Below are 12,112 nucleotides of genomic sequence, written 5' to 3'. Positions count from 1 at the left end.
TTTTTGTGAGGTACAGCCCATCCCTTGCCAAGAGTCGTTTGCGAAGGAAATGCAGTCCATGATCCAGGAAACCAAAGTTTTCTTGGTGACACCACCCCTTTAGCCAATGGTTTATTTCTAGAATTCTTTTTTCCCTCAGTGGGGATTGGCCTTTCATTGGGAGTACTGATGAGAACACTACTTATGCTCCTAGCGTCTTAACGTTATTGCCTAGTTGTTTGTAGTCTCTCACTATTGTACTCAGGTTCTTTGTTCTATCATTTGTCCCAATATGGAGGAGGAGGAAGGGGTAGTAATCTCTAGGCTAATTATTTTGGTTAGGTTCTCAGCCACTTCTTTGATTTTTGTTCCATGGAGACAACATACCTACCTGGATTGTATGTCCAGTCTGCAGATGGATGATTCCGTTCCTTTAAGGATAGTATTAGGAGTGTTTTGCTTAATTATTTCTCTGTTTTGGTATGCTCAGGCATGTTCTCGTAAGCCTCTCTATTATAACTTCAGGTATAGTTACTGTACTATTCATTCAGGAAATACGTCATCTTCCTGAATCAGGAAGAAGGTTCGTTTTTTGTTCAGAAAAGAGGACCAAATAATTAAAATAAATTATGGCAACCCATCCAGGCAAGACAGACTACTGCACCAGGTTATCTTTTATTGCCGCCAATACAAGAGAACAGATTGAAGACAGTAGAGTTTACCATACAAATTACAGTAAAAGTCAACTCAAGTTTCTTTCAAATTGAGCTGAATTCTGATAATTTCATGAATTCATCCATGTAATTTTCTTGGCATCAGAAGAAGTGGTTTGCAATGTCTCCATCTAGGAGGATTCTGTTTTTGTTTTATTTTTCAGTGTAGACTCTAATCCTTTGGAAGTCTCCTATATAGACCTAGTTCCATGTAGCTTTCAGCTATATGGTCAGCCAGGTGTGGTTACTTCCTACAATAAAAGTAGAAGCTAAAATTTGCAAAATAAATTATGTAGATATAGTCAAAGTGATGGTGCATTATTTTTATTTATTTATTCAGTTTTGTGAGATAAACCTTATTTTTAGATCTCATAACTGAAGAAAATGAAGTGAAATTATATGCATTACTTGAATGAATGGTAAAGTCTGTAATATATTTTGGCAAAAACTTCAAATGGCTAGAAAAAAAACCCTTCTATATCCTGTGAATATTTTGTTTTTCTTCTGCAGACGTTAACCAAATATCTTAATACAATTTTAATATGTTCAAGTCTTGTGCCTCTTAAGCCAGCTTAATGAAAACAGTATAAAATTTATATTTTGTAGGTATCTAAAATATTTATTATTTGGCTAAATATATTTTTTAATTAAAGTGTATACATTAATAATACAAATAGAGGTGCTGGTGAAATTGATTCAAGGACTTGTAAGAGAACTATATATACTTCCAGTAAGCAAGAAGATTAGTATTGGAGTTAGTTGTTTGGACATATTAGCTTAAAGTAAAAAAAAACCTTTATCAATCTATTTAATACTTAAGAAATTAGGAAAGTTAAATTTTGTTGGCACCAACCAAGGAACAACTGAGGTCTTTTAAACCATTAAAGTAGCAAGATCTATTTTTAAAATAAACCATTTGCTCATTTTTATCAGTGTTGTCAATATGATAAAGGTGCTTTTGTATGTAAAATATGTGCTATCTCATTTGTAGCCCTTTTGCTATCATGCTTCACTCTTTATATTTCATTAGAAATTCTGTATTTTTGGTTTTAGAAAAACCTGTGACATTTGCCATAATGAACTAAAAACAAAGTTCATTAGTTGATATTTCAACTAGGTGGCAGTCATGAAGTGTACAGGTAGTCCTCAACCTACAGCCACAATTGAGTCCAAAATTTATATTGCTAAGTGAGAAATTTGTTAAGTGAGTTTTGCCCATTTTATGACTTTTCTTGCCACATTTGTTAAATGAATCACTGCAGTTGTTAAGTCAGTAACAGGGTTGTTAAGTGAATCTGGCTTCCCCATTGATTTTGCTGCCAGAAGGTCATGAAATGTGATTACATGATCTTGGGACACTGCAACTATCATAAATATGAACCAGTAGTCAAACATCTGAATGTAAACCATTTGATTATGGGTATGCTGCAATGGTCATAACCAGGGATTTTTTTTGTCATAGAACGCACTGGAATGGAGTTCCAGTACCGTTTTTTGATGGATTTTCCAGATTTGCGTTCTTTTCCTATTGTTTCCCTTCCTATCCTTGTTTGTTTTTGAAAATGCCCCACTGGTGGTACAGTGCAAGCGGGGTCTGCTCCAGCACTGTGTGCCTCCTCTAGGAGGAGCTATGAGGTGCCAGAGCACCATAGCCAGAATGTGGCTTGATTGGCTGGGTTGGACCATGTGGTGTGGAAGCTGATGGTGGCAGTTGAAGACACATAAACATGGAGGCCATCTTTTCATGAGAGGGTGAGCAAGCCTTTTGGCTTCCCTTACAGAAGGTGGGGTATGAGGTTAAAAAGAGGCAAATCGAGAGCAAAACTTTGCTATTTCGGTTCCTTGGGTAGTTCAAAGGCTGGGATGTCTACAAAAATCTCTTTTTAGCCTTTTATACTTTATAATCAAACTGCAGAGGGGAAGAATAAGAATAAAGCCAATGTCTTGTGATTTGGAGGTATTATTACTAATAATAATATATATTAATTATGTATTGGTCAGATGTAAAGGTAGACCTACACTATGAGGTTTAATCAGATCTATTTATTAAATTGGGTTTAAGTTAAAGGTAAATTAAAAGTAATCTGTTCACTGACAAAGTTTCAACTTTAATTTGTGTCAAGTCAATATTCATATTAAACTCCAAATGTAAATTTTTCCACCTTGTTTGACAATTTCTTAAAAATAATTCAATCTTTTACAAGCAACCAAATTTTGTTTTATTGGGCCAATTTCATTCCACATAGAAAGCTGACTTTCCACTCATTAAACTAAATGGGTATGCCAATGGTAAATGTCCCAAGAGATTAATAAAATGCCTTCTTGTAATTTAAAGCCACACAGTGCATAGTAACATTAATAGTATTAACTTACATTAAACAAAATCCTAGTCTTTTAGATGCACTAAAAATTGAAGGATGTTTTTTTTTCCAAATACAAAGGTAAACCTTGTAGGGTTGGCAAGGCAGGTTGTATGACGTGTGTGAGTTCCGGCACTTTTTTTTACAAAAAAGGCACTGGTCATAAATGTGAAAAATGGTCATGTCACTTTTTCAGTGCTGTTGTAACTTCTAACAGTCATTAAATGAATTATTCATACCTGTAATGGCATGAGAAAAAGAAAGATTGAAGGCAAGGGATATAAATTTTTAAATGTTTGGATTAAGTAAAGACTAAAAATTGTGCTTCCTTATAGTGACTGACTACTTGTTTTTTAGAAAAAAGAAAGGGAGATTTATTTATTTATTTATTTATTTATTCAATCAATCAATTTCTATGGCCACCCATCTTAGTCAATGACTCTGGGCAGCTTACAATTCAAAATTCAAATTTGGCCCCCTGGGGATGTCCCAGAAATGGCAAGGAACTGGCCCCCACTGCCCTAGCCCTGGCCCATCCCAACCCAGCTGAGCGCCCTCCATGTGCAAGGACAGGAAATGGTGAGTGCTCGGGGGCTGGGTGGTTTGCAGTAGGAGTTGCAGCTCATTTGCTTCACCCTGCCCCTGCCCTGCCCCCCACACTTCCCCCACCCCCTTCAATATCATCTCTTGCTCCATCACTGGAGGCTTTTAAGTAGAGATTGGATATTCCATTGTCTGGAATGGTATAGGTCTCTTCCAACAGTCTTTGAGAGAAGCACTGCCAACCTCTCCTCCTCCCGTCATCCCTTCCTGGGCACAGAGAGAGGGAGGGAAGGAAGGAAGGAAGGAAGGAAGGAAGGAGGGGAGGGAAACAGAAAGAAAGAAAGGGAAGGAAAAAAGGAAGGAGATGGGAATGAAAAGGAGGGAGGCAGGGAAGGAAGGAAGGAAGGAAGGAAGGAAGGAAGGAAGGAAGGAAGGAAGGAAGGAAGGAAGGAAGGAAGGAGATTGGAATAAGAGGGAGGGAGGGTCTGAGTGAAATCCTGCCTTAGCATTTGGCCACTAGCAGCCCTGTTGCCCTTTCGCCATCCCCTAGTGGTTTCCCATCCTATTGTTGAGGATGCTTTGGTTACAAAGCCAGGTCTCCTTGTATGGAGAGGGAGTAGGCCTCCCTCTGACCCATGCACTTTGCTCTCCTGCACCCACCATGAGCAACCTGGCCAAGAAGACCGAGCACAGAAGCAGTAGCCTTGAGGAGGTAAATGCAGCTGGGCACCCCCTCAGGGAAGTGCGGCTAGGGTAGGCAGGGCTGTGGGGTCCTGGTGCCGTGGGAGCCCAAGGACTAGGTGCTTGACCTCCATTGCCCAGGGCTCCAGGCAGTCTGTGCCATTGTACAGGGCCCCCTGCATGGCCTGAGGCTCAGTGAGGCTTCTGCAGTAGACCATGCCCCGGCGCTCACCCTGGTCCCACCCACCCCTCCACCAGAGATCCTCAGTCTGTCCCAATCTTGCCCAGGCCTGCACAAGTGCCCCTGATGCGAGTGACATTGAGCTGGCCATGCCCTCCTAGTAGGCCATACCTATACCAGCCATGCCCACCCAGTAGGCCATGCCTACCCAGTAGGTCATGCCTACTCAGTGGGCCATACTCACATATTACTTGAATCAAAGGAGGCCATCTAGCCATCAGTGATCCACAAACCCAAACCATTTGTATTCATTATGTTGTTGCCCTGTTAGTTCTAGTCTCTGTATTTGCTCTAAAAACTTTATCTTCAGTTCAGTCTGGATTCCTCTTCCGTCTGGGTTCATCTGCTTTAAGTAGAGTCTTATCCAGTTTTGTAATTAGTGCTTGGCTATCCAAAGCACTCAGAATTTCTGTTATGGTACAAATACATTTTTTTTAAATAGAACTTCTGGCATTCATAATCTGTTTGGCAATTTCCACGATCCCTCTGCCATTGACTAAAATTGGAAAAATTGTAAGTGAAAAGGCAAAGGAAAGGTAGAATTTGGTACTAAGCCAAGAATTTATGGCCTCTGAATATCTGAGAAATACCATGATTTGCTATCTTGGAAAAAAATATTGTTTTTCCATTGGGTGAATTCCAAATGTAAAAAGACTTAACACTTGGGGTTTTTTTATTTACAGTACTCAGAGAAGTAAGACCTGCCTTTGTTAAGATTTGGCTTGCTATGAATGACTGAATCCTTTCACCTGCACTTAATCATATGAATGGGGAGCAGAACCTTCGGTTATGGACAATTTTTTTATTCCAACTGAAAAGCAGACTGACCTTTTGTGATATATTGCAGTGTGTGTGGTTTGTATTATACTGCTTAGCTCTGAATAGCTGGCCATGAAAGAGCAGGAAGCAATGGCTGTGAAAAAGTGGTATTTGGGGAAGAAAACTTTTAGGATTAAGATTTTGTATGGTAATCAGAACTGGGATGCTCATCCCAGTACATTCATTTGCTATAGTTTGGGGTTATATTGTACATATATATTTTTTTATAAAATTCTTGCACATTGTTAGCAAAATCAAGCCTGAAGAAGATGTTTTGGTATTGACTAACCCAAATAATACATATAATTCCACAGACAATTGTATTGTTAGTGAAATAACATGCTCTCATACATCAAAAAATGCTGTGCTGTGCAATGCTGCTAGGACTGAATTTAGTAACATGGTTATTAACACATGCTAGAAACATTTGACATTCCTTGGGAATGATAAGACAGAAAAATGGATATAACTGCATCTCCCATCTAAGTTCTCTCAGAGGTAATAGATTAATGGCAATGGATGATGATGGGGGAGAAACTACTTGATTTAATGTGCTTCCCAGGGAAGAGAAGTATTATCTCTGATGTCTGTAGCAACAGATGTTTCTGTAGCAAGTAGCACTTCAACTTCCTCCACAGCCAACATCTTCTATCCCAGAAGTAACAGGAACAACAAATAAGTACAACTATTGCCTCCAACCTTATAGGGTCTTCAAAAGAAAAAAAAAGTAGGGAAGTGTTACTGTGCCAATAAGGATCTTAGAATAAATTATGTATTTTATCATCAAAAAGCATTTGTTATTATAAATAGATAATTATTCTGCTTCCAGATTAGAAAATCAGATTAAATTTTGAAAATATCTTCTAAATTACAGATTCCTCTTGGGGGAAAAAAATGGTCAGAGCTGTGTTTTTCAATATACTCTGTCATAATGGTCCTAGATGAAAAATAAGGTAGTTATGGTTTTAATACTCTTATCAACCCTACATTTACATTGCAGTTATTAAAATGTGAGTGTTTATGTATGGAAGCAAATTATTATTACTGCTTATTACTGAGTCCTTCGGGAGAAGGGCGGTATACAAATTAAATTATTATTATTATCTTATAAATGCCTTAAAATAAACAATTTTAAAAGTTGGCAAATTAGTAAACAGGTATACAACATAAAAATCTATTCTCCAAATGATCAGAAAAATATCCTCTTGACAGGCCAAAATGGAAAAAAGTGTTACAATATACTACAGTGTTATCAGAAATGTACAAAATGAGTATCCATGTGTTAAGACTGCAAATCTATCACAAGCCAGTCATAACATTATTTCTTGCACTACCACTAAGTGGAGCTCAGTTGACTAAATGATATGATGTAGAGCAGTGATGGTGAACCTTTTAGAGACCGAGTGCCCAAACTGCGACCCAAAACCCACTTATTTATCACAAAGTACCAAGGCCGCATCAGCATTGTGGTGCCCTCAGGGGGGGCAGGGGGCGTGGCCCACTGGGTGGGTGTGGCTGTGGTGTTCACAGCAGATTGGGTGAGTGTGGCTGTGATGGGCGTGGGTGTGGCCACCTCAATGTTGCTCGGGGGGATGCCTGTCGGGGCAGGGTTGGGAAAGATCCAGGGGGGTCTCTGGCAGGTGGGGCGATGGGCAGGAGGCTCGTCCTGTAGGGTGAGGCGAGGCAGGGGCCAGGGAGGGGTGCCATTGCTGCAGAGCAAGGCAAGGGGAGGCCACGGTGGCTGCTGCCTGACACCATCAGCCCCCGCACATAGAGGCCAGTGAGCTCATGGGGGGCGATGGTGTCTGTCAACAGCCACAGGCTGCTGGCCCCTTGACCAGCATACTCTGGAGCTCCACAGCCTGCTGCCAATACCTGGCCAGCCCTCCAGCAGCAGGCAGAGTAGGGAAGGGGGGAGGCACATGATGCAGACTGCCGGATGCACCTAATCCATCCCATTTGTTATTGCTTGCTCTTGGAGAGCAGGTTGCTGCTGGTCATCTCCTTGGCTCACTCACAGATCTTGCCTTTGGCCCACATGTGGAGTCTGCTTCTCTCGCACATCTTGGCCACTCCTCGGGCTGCCACAGCCAGCAAATTGCGCATGTTCATTAGGCTGCCGCCGCCACCCAGAACACCTGGCTCACCCCGCACAAAGGAGGCAAAACAGCCAACTAGCAAGCTCGAGTACAGGTGGTAGAGCACACCCACGCACAGCAAGCCAAAGGCCACCCCAAGCAGGGAAAGCAGGATCCCCATTGGCACCGAGGTCCCCCAGTCCCAGCTAGGATTCCCTGCTTTCCCCCATCTCTGCTGGGCCTGGGTGGCCATGATGCCAATGGGGATCCAGCTTTCCCTGCTCGGAGTGGTCTTTTGCCTGCTGGCCCTGGGCATGCTTTACCACCTCTACGCAGGGCTTCCTAGCCCACAGCTTCGCCTCCTTCATGCTGGGTGGGCGTGCAGCTCTAGGCAGAGTCCTGATCAACCTGTGCGAGCAACTGGCGGGTGCAGTAGGTACCGAGGTGCATGAGGGGAATGCACTCCACCGACAGACCAAGGGCAAGACCCTCGAGGGGGCTGAGGAGATGACCAGTGGTGACCAGCTCTTCAACCAAAGAGAGATGGGATGGAGTAGGCATGTCTGGTGGTCCATATCACATGCTCCTCCGACTCTGTGTACTGCCAATGCCACTGCAGCACTGCTGCTGGAGGGCTGGCCCAGTATTCACAGTGGGCTACACAGGCCCTGCTGCCAGATGCTGTCAGCCCCCATGTGCTCTCCACCTCCTGTGCATGCAACTTGGGGGTACACTGGGCTGGGCAGGGGTGGGGCCAGGGTGGCAGTGGCCAGTCCCTCGCCATCTCTGGGGCATCCCCAGAGGACCAACACCACTTGCTCGTTCACTTCCTGCCCCATTGCTTCCAAATGCCATGTGCTTTCTACTCTGGCAAACTGCTGGGGCGACGGCACGTGTGCCCACAGAGAGGGCTCTTGAGTGTTGCCTCTGGCACGTGTGCCATAAGGTTCACCACCACTGGTTAGAGTCTCTCTTTTAAAGTTTCCTAGCTCATGCAAAAATAATCATTCCTTCAATTATTCTGTGCTAAAACATTTAAAGCAGTACTTCCTAAACCTGGATAAATTACCCAAAATTGGGCAAAGGTGGTTGGCTAAGGAACACAAAACAGGAACATTTAAATTGATTTAAAGTGTTTTACTTATATTGTATAAAAAAGACTTTCTGATAAGCAATTTTTAGTAATCAAAGAAAATGGGAAGCATTTTTTAAAGCTTTAAAAAGCCATAGTTTGAATTTTGGCTAGAAGGAGATTGGAAGCCAGTGCAACTATTATGGAAAATGAGCTACATATTGTAAATTCAACCCGTATTGAATACAATAGCTATTACATTTTAGGCTAGACTATTTTGTGGACACTTTGCAAAGAAAGATCCATGTAGAATACATTATACTAAACCAAATGTTGATTTAAATAATTCTGGAGACATACATGCTGGTGTACTCTCGTAAACTGAGTAAATGGTTGCTGTCTATAAAACTCTATCTGTGATTACCTCCTGAATGTGAATGGCTTGTGCAAAATAAATATAAATGAAAAAAAAAGGAAATACATCAATATCTAATATTTTTCATAATACAAGGAGACAAAAAATATTCTACTATTTAATTAAGGCTTAGAGGGATATTATAAATACAATGGAGTAATAAACTTACATGAAATATCGAATTATCAAATGGATTTGGAGAATGTTGTAAATTATTCAGGCAAGGGATGGAGGAAAAGCTACTTGTTTTTTGTAATTGTCTGTAGCATGTCTCATATATAGAGAGGTGTGTCTCTGTGTTTCTCCCCTTATTTATTTTTTTCTGATTTATGTAACATAATTCCAGCCCATTGTAGCATGAGGAATATGCATATATAATATATATAATTCCCCATTTATTTTTTATTTTATAAAAAGATGACTCCTCATTTAAAATCCACTGTGTCATGCAAGGAACAAAATGCATGATCCAGATGCAAATCATCATTGCTGCAATTAAGTACCTATGTTGGATGCAAAATGTATAAAGCTAATTTCATTTTTGATCTCATGCCCCAATGATAGCATTTGTTATAGATATTGAATATGCATTTTATAATGTGCACTTTCTTGAATGATTTGCAATTCTTAAGATAATCTTGTAAAAAGGGTTAATATTATTCATAAATGAATTGTGTCTGGTTTATAATGTGCCTAGATGTCCTAGATCCAAGAGTGTTCTATGACCCAATCTCTCATTGCTCCTGCATAACCATTGTTCCTGCACAACTTGTTGCTAAAACTTTAGGAAGCATTTCCCAATTTACGGAATGACATGTCTTTGATTTGTTGGTATATTATTTTGAATACTTTTATATTGATGCAGCTTTAATTCTATTAGTTTATTGGAGAATTGAACTCCAAAACAAGCAACTTTGCTATGCTCTATAAACTTGGTTAGAGGATAGCTAATATGGTTTGTGTCACCATAAAGAATGATAACACACCTTATTTTATTACAATAAACAGCTAATAACGTTATTTGCATCCCCAGCATATCTGTGCATGATTGCTAATAATAATCATGTCAAAATATGCAAGTGTCTCACTCCAATTGCAGCAATGAATTCAAAGATTCATAGAACAAATTTATTTCTGACTTCATAATGCTTGCTATTTATTAAATACTAAATGACTCATCCAGACATCTTAATACAGCATAAAGTGACTGAGAGAACTAATAATTTTTCTCACTTTTTCAAACCACACAAGCATGTTACTGATTTATAATTAATGCAAATTAAAACTAAGTTATGTTTTTCACACTGGGGAAAGGCTTGCTATGTTTTATGACTACAACATCTTTGAATAGTCTAGACTCATTTGTTTTGCTTTAATATTTTTAAATACATATTTCTAAGATGGTTTTCTAGGATATGATAAATATTAGTGACAGGACTTTTAAAAAGCTATGTTTTGCAGTGAACCTTCTTGAACTAAAATGAATTTACATCCCTAGATAATCATTAAAGTGAAGTTGTTTAGATAAATTTGACTTACTGTAGGCCTTGAAAAATGCCAGTGACTATAAAATATCATGCTTTCTTTGAACCAAAATACATATAAACAAAAGGCTGACATGCTAGCCATTGCAGAATGAACATATCGTAGTGAAATTTCTGTAACTTTATATTGTAATGATTAATACAGATATTGATTTGGGCTAATATTACAGCTTTTTAAAGATTTTTTTTAGATTTCAGTTATTTAAGATGTTCCTTTTTCTAATACTTAACAATTTATTAACATATAAAGACTGGAAAGCACAACAAAACTGACTGGTTTCCCAATAAGGTTTGAATAATAAGTTATTTTGCATTGAATATTCAAACAATCTGTACCTTTTAAAATTCAAAGTTACTTCTTTCATTGAAGAGCATAGCCCAAGAGATGCTGGCAGATTCAGTCACTTTCTAATGCAAAAACTACTTGATAAGGTTTTTTTTTTTTTCAGAGCAATTCCCTGATGCATCTAATGTGTCAAAAATAATTAGGTTTTGGCAGATTTACCATTGCAGCACAACCCTTTCCTTGGGTAGGGCCTGGATCATGTTAAGCCTTGTTTGTGTGTGACAGCATTATTATTCTTGTTAGTTGCCCACTTCCCCCCATCATTCTGTTGTGTTTGGAAATTTCCCACCTCAACTAGTGTTCCTCACCAGTGTTTTTCTTCATTTATTGACAGTTGGTAAAAATATTCATTAATTTAGAGTTAAAAACATGTATCATCATGTCTCACTGAACTGCTGAGCTGAAGTTGATTAATGGCAAAGGCTGGCTGCAGGTTTTCCTCTTGAGAAGCAGCATGCAGGCCCTGCATATTAATGAGAGACTGTGGTTTCTATTAACAAGATAAAAAAGCAGGTCTTCTCTTGCTTCAGGGTAAAGAGGATGGATTTTTTTTCTTATTATTTTTATATAATATTTTTATCAGGTGCTTGGTTTGAACCTTCCAAGCTGCTACCTACCTCACTCCTTCTCTAAAACAAAAAAAATGTGCATTTCAGCTGGGGTGGGGGAACTTGAGGATATGCACTGATTAATTTTCCATCATTATATTCAGCATAAAAAATAATTAGATAAAATTATGTGTGGGTGCATGCAAAAACACATAAGGTTGCATGTTTTAAAACTGTCATTGATAAATTGAAAATAACACTGTTGTATACTAAATTATTAGTCACTGATTTGTTGGTATTCATTTCATCAGAAATGCTGTTTTTCTTTCATATTTTGAAGAACATTGAAAGAAATCAAATGATTATGATGAAGGTATGAATGGACTAGAGATGCTGTTGGTGTAGATTAGATTTTTTTTTGTACTCACTATCCCTTTCACAGTTTCCTTTAATTATTTTGCTATTTATATTGACAATTACAAATTCTAATGGACTTCTGGCAGTTTAAGTAAAGCATCATATGATAAACAGTTCAAACAGGTCCAGGTAACTCTGATAAGAATTCTATCTTGAAACTCTATAATTATCTTTCAAAGATCTTCATAATCAGAGCAGGCCAAGAGTTTTATGAAGAATTTATATGGATGAATGACCATGAGGGAAGTTAGTTACAATTTAGTTGGAATCCTAGTTTTTTAATGTTTTCCTTGTGATAGAAGAAAGATAAAATTGCTCATTATCTACTGACAAATGTACTAAATAAATAACATTCT

At 39.0% G+C, this 12,112-nt stretch overlaps 1 protein-coding gene across 6 annotated transcripts in view; it reads left to right on the top strand.

Annotated features, from left to right (window-relative positions):
- FOXP2 (forkhead box P2) overlaps positions 1-12,112 on the top strand; it is a gene marked incomplete at both ends in the record, with an annotated part of 359,810 nt that overhangs the window by 347,532 nt on the left and 166 nt on the right. The window lies entirely within an intron of this gene.

The sequence above is a fragment of the Vipera ursinii genome (assembly GCF_947247035.1).
Source record: "Vipera ursinii genome assembly, chromosome: 6".
Lineage (NCBI taxonomy): Eukaryota > Metazoa > Chordata > Lepidosauria > Squamata > Viperidae > Vipera > Vipera ursinii.
This window is presented reverse-complemented; position numbering and strand designations above follow the sequence as displayed.